The 12,064-nt window shown below is 44.9% G+C and overlaps 1 protein-coding gene across 3 annotated transcripts in view; it reads right to left on the reverse strand.

Moving 5' to 3' along the window:
• LOC138178377 (uncharacterized) overlaps positions 1 to 8,860 on the reverse strand; it is a 193,291-nt gene extending 184,431 nt beyond the window's left edge. For 2 of the 3 annotated variants that reach the window (XM_069110174.1, XM_069110172.1), the window contains exon 1: positions 8,343 to 8,860. The gene's annotated coding sequence lies outside the window, so the exon portion shown is untranslated. The remainder of the gene's footprint in view (positions 1 to 8,342) is intronic. The other variant, XM_069110173.1, reaches the window with a different exon arrangement.
• Between the last annotated feature and the right edge of the window lie 3,204 nt (positions 8,861 to 12,064).

Below are 12,064 nucleotides of genomic sequence, written 5' to 3' on the forward strand. Positions count from 1 at the left end.
TGCTCGCTTTTCTATCGACTGACGGCTGTTTTCGAAGAGTTTCCAAGAACCAGGGACAAGATTCGCGGTGAGCAAAAACCTTCTACAATTTTTCTTCCTTCCTTTTCCTTTTCTTCCTTGCTTTTCCACCAGCAACGAGCGAAGAATTTTCATCTCGAAAGCGGTTTATTTCCAGCGTGTTAACGGACTTCTTGGCGCGGCAGAATTAAAACAGTGAGCGAGAACCACTTACGCCGGAATATTTAATTTCCGGAGAAATAGCGACGTTATTTTATACTTATTTTCTTTTTAATTTAGTCAGAGAAATCTCTGGCCGCTCCCGATGAAAGTTCTTATCCTCGATTCCTATTAACGGTAGTTGACGAAACTCGGGGAAAAAACAGGGATCGGTGTTCCGGCATGCGAAACCTTGAATTTTATTATCCGGTTAAACGAGGGTTCCCTCGTTTTTAACGCGCCGCTACGTTTTTCCACCCTAACCGTGTTATATTATTTGCACGAGCATTAAAATCGCTCTGACTGAGATTAATTTGCCTGGCATTTTTCTCTAACCGTAAGAAACGATCCAATTAACACAGCCTATGAAAGCTTAAAAATCGCGGAGAAGAATGTTTGCAGATTCCATGGAGAATTTGAAACCATCGACGATCTCTTTGGTTCATTTCTACCAAAAACAACGAACACTGCGATTTATGTTACGCAGTAAGGTCGAACAACGAATTGTACATTGCTGGAATACTGGAATTCGTGCGAATTTCGTGCCCAAACCGCAAGATGACGTTAGACGGAGAAGAATTGGAGAGACAAAAGGGGTCAGTGAGGGGTTGGTCCGAGAAGGGTCGTCGTTCGTCCTCGACCGCCGTCAACCTCGGTCGTGGAAACAAGGACACGTGAACAAGGACACCGACTAATCGAGTTTGCCTGCGAATAATTCGTCCTTGACGCTCGACCTTTGCAAAAGATCTTAATACGAATCTGTCTTCTAAAAATGTTTTCTCAAAGAGATCTTTTATACAGTCGTTCGTTTAAAACTGCCCTTAAACTTCCAGAGTCTCTCGTCTTTTGTACGCTCGATGAATACGATACAGTAGTTTTTGTATAAGTTATCGCACAATATCGTCGGTTTACTTATCCAGATTGTAGAACACCTTCTTCATGTTACCGCCATTTCGCTATAAACCGCTGCTCGTTTTTTATACAGACGCAACTTTCCCGCAGGATTTTTCTTCGAATCGCTATTATTTCGTCGCAGTTCTTGCATCCTTTATACCACTATCATTTTATCCATCATACTCTCCCCTGTTCCTATTGCCGCGCAGAAATATTTTTCATGCAACACTCGCATTATCCCCGCCTCCCGTTACTTTTATTTCGCTTTATACATGCCACGCTCTATGAATTAACCATCAGGAATGATTTTACGGCCGTTCCGTCTATCGTTCCTCTCCGCTTTTCTCTTGCTTCGTGGAAACATTTTTCCTTTATCTTTCGCCGTTATCTTTCTTCGTTTCTACGTCCCATTTTCTAAGACCTAATCACCAGCGATACAACACGTTATCGAATGCAACTTAATTTTCTAACACGAATTAACGTCGCGGCACTGTTGTCTTCGCAAGTTCGTAAGGATTCGAAAAAAAACTTTGACGAATCTCTCGCCGCGTCGAAATAACGAAAGGAATTTTCTTAGTAGCCGTGAAAAGACGCGAGAGGAAAAAAAAGGGGGGAGAAAAAGAGAGCATCGACTGTGAGAGAACGTTCGTTTCGACGAGGGAGTATCGCGCTTGAAAAACAGGACAGTCGAGTGCTGGAAACCGGTGATTATTGTCAAAGACAAACGGCCGAGCGATCTCGAAGGAATTCCAGCTTCAAAGAACAACCCTCCTTGAGAAATTCTCGAGCGTTCGCTTTTGATCAACGACCGTCAAGTGGCCGGAGCGCGAAACGAACGCGACCGTTTCCGTTCGACTCGTCCTCCCACCGTCGCTCGGACCACTTTCGTTTCCTTCGTCGCTGGACCGACGAAACGATCTTTCAAATGCTTCCAATGGAGTTTCTTCGTCCCTTGGGAGATACTCCATGGAAAATTCCCACGTGCGACCCTCTCGAGTTTATAAACTTCTTCCCTTTCCTCCTTCTGCTTGTTATTTTGCTTTTGGTCGAGAAATACGTGATATATTATAGAAACTAGTCCTTTATTTCGTTGCTGTTTCTGGTGAGAATTTCAAAGAAATGAAGGAAAGCTGAGATTTGGAGTTTCTTCGACGCTTGAAAAACGTTCGATGGAAAATTTCCACGAGCTTCTGATTTCTCTCAGAAGCTTCTTTCCTCTTATTTTTCTGCTTGTCATTTTTTTTCTCTTTCTCAAGAAATACATAGATCGAGGAAATCTCATAGTCTTCTATTTCTGGCTGGAATTGCAAAAGAATCGGAGGAGGGACAGATTTGGAGTTCCCCCGTCCCTTGAAGAACGCTCGATGGAAAATTCCCACGAGCTTATGATTTTTCTTACTTAGAAACTTCTTCCTTCTTCGTTCTTTACTCGTTATCTTCCTTTCAAGAAATGCGCCGATTGTAGGAAGCAATTCTTTATTTCATTCATATGTCCCGTTTATTTTTGGACAGAATTCCGAAAGAATCGAAGAACGATTTGGAGTTTCCTCGTGCTTTGTAATAAAACATCCGAATATTCCCACGTGCAACTCCTCCGAGCTTCCGATGTTGATCCCTTGGGAACTTTTTTCTTCACGTTCTTCTGTTTGTTATATTTTTGTCAAAAAAAAGACGTGAATCGTGGAGACTATAGTTTGTTATTTCATCGCCCACTATATCTGGAATTCCACGAAAAAGACAAAGAACGGTTCTTCCTCGATCGTAACTCATTGTCAGAGCCTGTTCTACTTTTCGACCTATCGTCACCCGAGAAAGTACACTTCACTGACCTCCATTCTCCGTGAACATTCCCCAAAGGTCAGTGTCCCCGAATGCCAAAAAATGTCCTAACGCAACCCAAAACGAAGAGCGAACCAGTCTATCAGAAGACGAATACCCGCGTGAAAGAGGCGCGGAAAGAAAAAATTAGGTCGAATGGAAGAGCAACGAGGCCAATGTGGAACCGGGACGGAAAAGTTGCCCCGGAGTCCAGGAAGTTGCCAGTCGATAGTTGTACCGCTCCACCCCGAACGAGACCAATGTAGACTTAGGAGGAGAAGACGAGGAGAAGAAAGGAGGGAAGAGAAGATTCCGCGGGTGAAAGGTCAAGAGAAACGCGGCTTCTCGTGGTTGTCTAGCACGTTTGCAAAGAGGAAGAACGTTCTCAAGCGAGCGAGCAAGAGGGAACGAGGGTGCGCAGTGCGGAAAGAATTCTGCATCCTGCACCCGTGAAGGTCATCTCCGGGACGAGCACACTTGACCTGCTTGCCATCGTCGAAGGACAACTTCCCTTCGTCAAACCCGCCAGCGATTTTTTCTCTCGTTTCACACGCTTCCCTTTACATTCTATTTTTTTTTTCCTTTTCTTTTTTACACACATTTTACGTTTCACCGCAAAAAAATATTCGCGCACAGCCCTGTTTCCCACTGAATCGGTTTTTATCAGCTCCCATGTTTCATTTTCATTAAATTTTTGTTGCGATATTTAAATAAGACGACCGAACGATACGAAACTTGATATGTTTCCACTCAATCGATTCGTACATCGATGGTACGTAATAAATACGACGGCGTCCAAATAACTTTCGCAGTTACTGTGAATCGAGTTTCGCGAAACACGAGTGTTCGAACGAGCGTTCGAAGATCGCAGCCGGAGAGTCGCAGGCGTTGGACGAGAAGATCCCGCTTGAATTTTTAAATCGAGCATGACAATTTTGTATATCTGGCTACGACTACACGGGCTGCGTATTACACGTCGCGTTTTCTCCGCCGAAGTAGCGTCTTGGCTGGATGAGCAGTTTACGCGCGTGTCACACACCGATACCAAACAGTGCGTCGTACTGCCAACGCGCTTCGTTTTCCGCGTACAACACGCGACAGACAGCGTTCCATGCGTCTGTGTAGACAGCCGCGTTAAAGCGCACAATTTCTACTTGGACGTTGTAACGCGTAACACGTATAAAACGCCGCCGCAGTCCTACAGCCTTAGGAAAGCGCGAGCAGATTAATGGAATAATTTAATTTCGAAGATTAAAGTTAAAGTTTCCGTTGGAACAGAAGAAGATTCCGAAGCCTACGCCCTTCTCCAGACGATACTGGGAAAAGTTGCGGCATTACGCGATCTTTTTTAAATTTATCGACGATACATCTAAAAAAATGTACAAGGCTCGGTGGGATAATTCAATCTGGAAGATTAAGTTATCGATTTAGTCGAAGATAAACCTCTCTTTCTCTGGAAATTCAGAAGATTTAAGAAGGATCGTATAACTTTCTCGGGATACTCGTCCGCGTCGCAGGATTACGCCATTGTTAAATTTATTGGCGACAAATTGGAAAGTGTAAAAAGATTGATGGAATAATTTAATCCCGAAGATTAAATTATCGATCGAGTCTGAGACAAAACGAGCCCCTTCTTTGGCCAACGCAACGCTTTCCAACAAACCTACGATTATCTTACAGCGATATTTCAAATTTTTCCACGCCACTCGAAAGGACACCGCGTAAATGAACGACGTTCGATCGATCTCGACCTTGCTCCGTTCTGTCGGCCATTTTTCACTCAATTACATCTTTCCAACCTTACGAAGTAACTTCGATCTGTACAAAATATAAACGAAAAAAAGTCGTGTTTTAATTAATACGTCAAACTTGCATTATACTTTTTCTTTTCTTTTTTTTCCAAATATTAAAAATTCCTTTTTGCTAAAATAACAGCAAGATTGAAATATCAAAATTGAAGAATCATAGCATAGAATCGTAGCAGCATTAAACGACGACCCGGCATAAACAGAGTGACAAAAATATCGAAAATGGGACGCGGAATAAAATGAAATCGGAGATAAAGAACCGTCGGAAAAATTGTGATAGCGAACCGTGCGTAAAGAATGAGTCGCAACGAGAGCTCTCTTTTCATTAGGAACTCCCATTACAATTTACAGATAGAAACACTTTCAACAATACCGTGCAAGTTGTATTCGTTGGTCTGAATGGAACGCTATACTACCGCCTTGCAGCGTGATGGAGGCTGTTTACACGAGTACACTGACCCAGGAGTACCTCGGCTCTTTGTGCTCGTCGCCATTCACGGACGTTGGCGACGATTAAACAACACGGTACCTGCGACACCCAATAAATACGAGCAACCATCCCCGAGCGTAACAACTGCACCAAGCATAAACCATTTTGCGGAGTTCTTGAAAATGTCCGATCGCTTCAGAGATATCCAGCGAAAAGACCGGCGATTTACCACGATTATGATCCTACCTTTATGAAACGTTTCCACGTACAGTTACAGAGAAACGAACCTTTATAACGATCATGGTATTTCGCAATTTTATCCCGTCTATGTGCATTTGTCGCTAATGATTCCGCGACTATGATCAAATAACGTAGAACGCTTAGTCGCTTTCAGCGGATAAAAAAAAAATGTTAAAGCACCTTCGGCCGAGATATTCTACTTCAAACAGTCGACGACTTTATATTTCCTGCCAGATATTTTATTCGCTCGATCCGCTTCTACAAGATATTACGTAACCCAGGGGGAAAAAATTCGCCAATGGTTGGCATTTGCGATGCTTCAAATTCGAGATACCCATTATTTCGAAGAGCTGTCATTCGTTCTAAAATAATTGAAAAGGCTACTCGTTTATCATCAAAGCACGTGGAATAAAACGATGAAACGTAGGACGTGTATCGTCGATCATAAATATGAGAACACTCGTTCGTTACGCTTATTGGAAAATGTTAACAAATTTCACTTTATTTATCAACGACTACTCACTCGTTCGTTGTTTAAACACGAGAAAACCAAAGTCGAGAGACTCGGAAACTGAAATTCCGTTGCAGCAATTATTCGAAAAAATATCGAGCGACTCGATATCGAAGGAACAGAACGGGAATAATTGGATCGTTTCGAAAGCCAAGCACTCGTGCCACTTAAAATTCGAGATACTGTCGTTATAAATACGATAAATACGAAAACCTAAGAAATACAATATTGTTTCAAGCTGCTGCCATTTCTTATTTGTTAAACAGACCAAAGGACTATATACTCGTTCACCGTTCGAACACACGGAACGAGACGATCAAACAACGAATACCTTGGAATCGAAAATCTTGCGGCAATTATTCGAAAAAGTATCGAACGATTCGCTCGGAGGTAAAGAAAGCGAAACACTCGGCAATAAATTGGACCTTCTGGAAAGCCAAGCGAAAAGGTGCACCGATAACTCAAACCTAACTCTCCCTCGGTCGATTCAAAAGCCAAGATGCTCGTCTACCGACCTTCCCCAGGTACATTAATCACGAGATCCCCAGGAACAGCGGACGAAAGAGCCGAAAGTCACGGATGACCTCCTGACACTTTGCTGTGGACACGCGAGATACCGATTTCTCGGACAGCGAGCGTGGGCGACGATTCTCGCGAAGCGAAACGACAAACACGTCGGGACAAAAGGGCAAAGAGGAGAAAGCGGAGGACGAGGACGAGACGAAAATAGACGAAAGGAAAGGAGAAGAAGGTAGCTCGCGTTTGTTGTAAAAGGACACGAAGCGCGGAAGAAACGGGCAATCTGGAAATGTACCGCGGCATATTCTGACGTTGATTGAAAGTAGTTTGTCAACGGCGGCCTTCCATCAGACAGATTGCTCGAATTTCCGCGGCGGTATCGTTTTTAATACCGTGAAATCTCGGCGTCCCGACGGCACGGCGACCTATTAGTCGAAACTACGCGACGACGGTTACAAGGGTAGAAGAAACAGGGACTTTTGACCGATGAACGAGTAGCACGCTCGAGGACGAACGTTGGAAGTAACGCGGTTGACGAGTGCAGAGAGGCTTTTTCGGCGGAAAACGTGACAAGAGGAACGCCGTGTTAATCGGCGAGGCTCATACAGTGAAAGTTCGAAAAAGATAAAAGGAATTGTACGAACGATTTTCGAGCAAAGATTCGAACGAGATAGGTTCCACGATGATCCCTGTGACAGTTGTAAAGGGATAGTAGAGAACGTGGTTTCCTTCTTTCCAAGGGTAGAGACTCGTTTCTGGAAGAGTTGGTATGACACTTGGAGAGAAACTCATAAAACATAATTCACAAAGATGAAAAAAACGTGTGCGCAAAGGAGTCGCTTCTGGAAGAATTGGCACGACACTTGGGAAAAATTCATAAAACGTAAGAGGTGAAAAGCGCGAGGTTTCGAGAACGTTATTCCAGATAATTATCACAGCACTGGCGGAAAGGCGGCGAAGAAAACGTTAAAGAAAGAAAGGAAAAAAGCGCGCGCTATTTTTCTGCGCGTGAAAAATCGCGTGAAGTTTAAGTGGATGTACGAGACCCTCTTTGAAGAATCGGAACTGTTCGTTTCGGTGGCGTTACGAGCGTGGAAAACGGCTCGTACGATCGTCGCGCTCTTGCTCGTGCTTTTCAACTCGATCAAAGAACACGCGTTTCTCGAACGAACTCACAAAGAATCCATCGATCCACCCGGTACGACGTTTCCTTTGACTCGCCTTGACTTCTCGATTCTGTTGCCGTCTCGAACGTGTCAGCGATTCCAATCTCTCGATCGACTTCTCAACTTCAAACTCTCCGAGAAATCGCCGACTAAACGTTCTCGACCAAACGCTCGAAACCCGTGATAGGGTCGTGCTCCAATTTCGCAGAACTCTGGACACGTCTCGAAATTTCTAACCGACTATTTCCGTCCGATGTGCAACGAATTTACGTCACTTTAGGAATAGCGTCGAGAAACACGCGTTTAAAGTCGAACACGAAGGCCACCGGAGACTTCTCCGAACTTGCGTCACCGAGAGACCATCTACGCGCCAGACGTCCTTGACCAGTCTCGCAACTAAAAGCCCTCGCTCACCCCAAGAATCAGTCAACCCGATTCACCCCGTTTCCAGAACGTCAAGGATGTTTCGAAATGCCAAGGATGAGCCGTACAACTTCCACGGACTCTCCCACAGCCAGTCTCTAACTGCGTAAAACTCTAGCCAAGTTCCACGAACGTCCTTGACCACGCTCACCATTCGATCCTCCGTTCACCCCACTAGTCAAACCACCCGTATCGCCATATACACGACGTACGTTCAACGATAATGCTAATTCCTCGCAAGTTGTCCAGGTGCTCCGAAGCACGGACAAATACTACAAACACTTAACGAATAGCCCGGTTGTCCGCGTAAAACCTACCAACCCCGATTCCTCCGCAAGCTGGTCTCATCCAAAGCCGAGTCTCCTCTCCATCGACTTCTCCCAACAACCCCGATGATTCTCGTTGCGATCCGAACGATCTTGAGATCGCCCTTGCAGATCCTCTCTAGGACGCCACGTCCTCCGGTATACGTGTACACGCATACATACACGCGTGTATCCTTGCGTGATATGTACGTTCTAGATATCCAACGAGTACGTACGGTCACGAAACTCCGTAGAAGCGTGTACGACGCGTCGAAAAGTAAGCGATCGTATCGAAACGAGAGATAGAGTAAGAGAAAGAGACAGAGAGACAAATAGAGTGTGTGTGAGTGAGAGAAACAGATGGGTAAAGTCAATTAGAGAGAACGGCGTCGCGTGAGGTCGGCGTGTTCTGTGGCGCGCAACTGGCTCCGGTGTGCTCCGGTTGGAGCGAACAGGTTCGCTGCCTCGTCCGAGGGCTTGTGACCCAGTTCGAGTCAGGGCCGGAGAGTGCGCGCTACGGCCGGCAGCGCGTCGCGATACCTACTGAGCGGATCGCGCTCTCCGGCCCCAGCTGCGCGCACTTCCACCCCTTCCGTGTTCCTTCCATCTCTCCGTCAACCCTGTACGCACGAACCGCGAGCGTGCGAGGTCTGCTTCCCGCAGAGACCACCTTCCGTCTTGTCTCTTGGCGCGTTGCTTTCCCGAAAACCGGAATTTTTCTTAACTCTGCCCCCGTATGTCGGTCGTGTTTGCATAGTCGACGATGATATTTTTCGAGTATAGGCGAACGGTTGCAAATGGTTAGGAGGAAGAATCGAAGCGACACGACCGGGAAAGTGGTGCGCGGTAGGGCGAAAGCAACCCCTACCAGTTTCGAACGCGCTCCCCTCCATATTGATTAGTGCGCGCACGGGCCACCACAGCATCCAGCGACGAGCTCCGCTCCGCTACACGCTGTCAACATGCCTGCCGAACCGAAATTCAACGATGGTCAACCCCACTCCGATGGGAGAACCATAGAAGGGTGGTCGGGCCGCCGGGGGTTAAGGGTTCTTTGCGAAGTCGCGGACGAGGAGCACGAGGGTGGTTAGGGTGTCGCGATAGAAATTGATTAATCGAGACATCGGTGTTTCCGAGGGATTTCCAGGAAATTTCGCAGGTTCGGCGGTAACAGACATGGTAATGCATTCTTGATCTTATTTGCTTATTTATGTACCGAGCGAGTTACGATACATTACGTTACGATACATGCATTTACAAGGACTGGTGGTTTTAGATACAGTCAGTTGGGAAAATAGTAGAGCAAAATATAGGCGAAAGGGCATAGTTGTAACGGTAAATTTGAGATGAAGATAACGCAAGAAAGGCAGACGCAACACCGGTGCAGAGAAGATCTATGCGGTGAGAAAAATTATCAGTTGGCCAGCAAATACCATTTAAACAGAATAACTAGATGGAAACGCTTGAATTTATAGGCAACGACCGTTGAAACAACGATTTCCTCGTAGATCCAACAAAAGTGGCGAATTAAAATCAATCGATGCAAGAATACGCCAACTGTTTGTACTGTTTGATTATTTCATGTAGCGAATACAAATCAGCGACCGATCTACGCTCTTCCAGAGATCTTGGATCAAGTAATGCAAATATCGATGAACAAACGTAGTACGTTTTGGTCGATGGGAAGCGCGAACCACTGCGTTCGAAGCGGAGAAATCTACGTGGAATTCTTTTGAGAAGCGGCATGTGTTTCGTAAGGCGTAAAGAGACAAAGAAGATGCATCGATTTTGTTTACGGTAAACGGAGATGTTCGAAGGATGTCCAATTACCGCTATGAAATAGCGGTTGTTCGAACTCTGCAAACTGCCGAAATTTTCTCGAACTTACCCAACTTCTTGTCGTCATAGGAATCGATTAATCGAGACACCGATGTTTACAGGGCATTTCGACGAAATTTCGCACGAGATGTTTAAACGGTTGTGCAAAATTTTCGATTTTGTAATGCCCGGCTGTAAAATGGCGATCGTTTAAATTTTGCGAATACTAGTAGCGTATATTGTATCGTGAATGGAACAAATAAAGACGAATAATATTTATTTCAAAATAATTCATGGATTGGCTTTTGTCAAGAAGCTGGAACAAACTTTCTTAGCCCTTTCGGGGTGAAATTCGAAATTGTTTAAATGCGTAGATTTTCGTATACATCGATCCAGCCAACGACGTATATACGCGTCGCGTAGCGTATATTATTTTCAATTAGCGTTACAAACTTTTCTACGAACCTAGCACGATAAACTTTATCGGAAATGCCATAGCGAATTTTCAATAGGTTACGGAAGTTATATATACTATAATTGGAGGATATAGAACGAAGATACAGCGACAGCGAATAAGTTCGCGAATAACTTTCGATTCGAAACGAAACGTCTTTGCTTTCAATTAAGCACGAAATAGCCGCTTTGAAATAACAACGTTAATCGGATTTGGATCCGCGGCGCTCGGTGTTTGAAACTCGCAAAGAAAACTTACTTGTTACTTCGTTTAGCCAGGACTGGTCGGTTCGCGTCAATGTTCCTCTTCCGACGCGAAACTATTAGATCGGCTCTGCAGGAAAGCGGTCTGAAACGCGCGATACTTCGCTTTAAAAACGAAGCCCGAATCTTCCAACGTGTAAGAACAGATTTGTTCGCGTATCATGCGAATCATCCTGTCATCCGTCAAACCATCCGCCTCCGTCAAACCGTCCTGCTCGCTCGCACATTACAGTCGCGCGTCTACGTTTCACGCGTAATCGATCGTTTCCACCCTGCCCCATTTTTAAACATTTACTCGAGTATTTTTTATTTAATACGTTCGACTATTAATTCGTTTTTCCCTGCTATCGCTTCCGCCACAAATTTCACCGATAATCGCTCGTTTCAATTTTAAACTACCGCACCGAAAAATACAATAATATGCTCAACCCCCGTTACGATATCTATAAGCTAGAAATATAATAATGACAATGAAAAAGCAAACTTGCTTTTTCACAGAGCGCGCTATTTTCCTACAAATTTCAACCGCGCCTCTTTGTTTAGACTGTAAACAGTCCCGCGGAAAGCTCGCGAGATAATGTACGGAAGTTATTAAAGAATCGGTCGGCCGAGAGCAGATCCGGGGAAAAACGGAAAGTAAAAACGGGCCGGACGAAGTCTGAAATCGATCGCAGACGCAATTCTACGGCAATCCGATGGGAAGTAACGGCAGCAAAAATCGTGACCACGTTTCCCCGGCGATATAACTAAAGAAAAAAGATCTGCCGGCTCTAAATCACGGCCAGCCGTTCTGCCATTAATTAACGGTATCGACAGCCGGCTAATAGACTGTCCGTATTAATATGAATATTACACTTTCCACCGTGCCAGGATAAACAGCCGGCCCCTGAATTCGCGAGGGCGAGTCGCGTGCGGGCGCTTGCAACCGCCGCGAGTCGCAGGTGTGAACCAAACGGGTTTATTAATTGATTTTAGCCACGTGTGCGTAGCAATATTATATTCGCAGGTTGCTGCACGTTTTTGTTGCAGATTTCGCCGCTATTTTCTGCGATTTTTAAACAGACACACACACACACACATACAAATAAATACAGCGAAATATTATTTCGCGAATGTTCAGACGGAAACGTATTATCTCGTTGAACATTTCACCGCTAGAAAAACCGAAAATCAAGATGGACATATATTTCTTCGAATAA

This window comes from Bombus flavifrons, chromosome 3 (assembly GCF_040668555.2).
Source record: "Bombus flavifrons isolate JBK064 chromosome 3, iyBomFlav1_principal, whole genome shotgun sequence".
Classification (NCBI taxonomy): Eukaryota; Metazoa; Arthropoda; class Insecta; order Hymenoptera; family Apidae; genus Bombus; species Bombus flavifrons.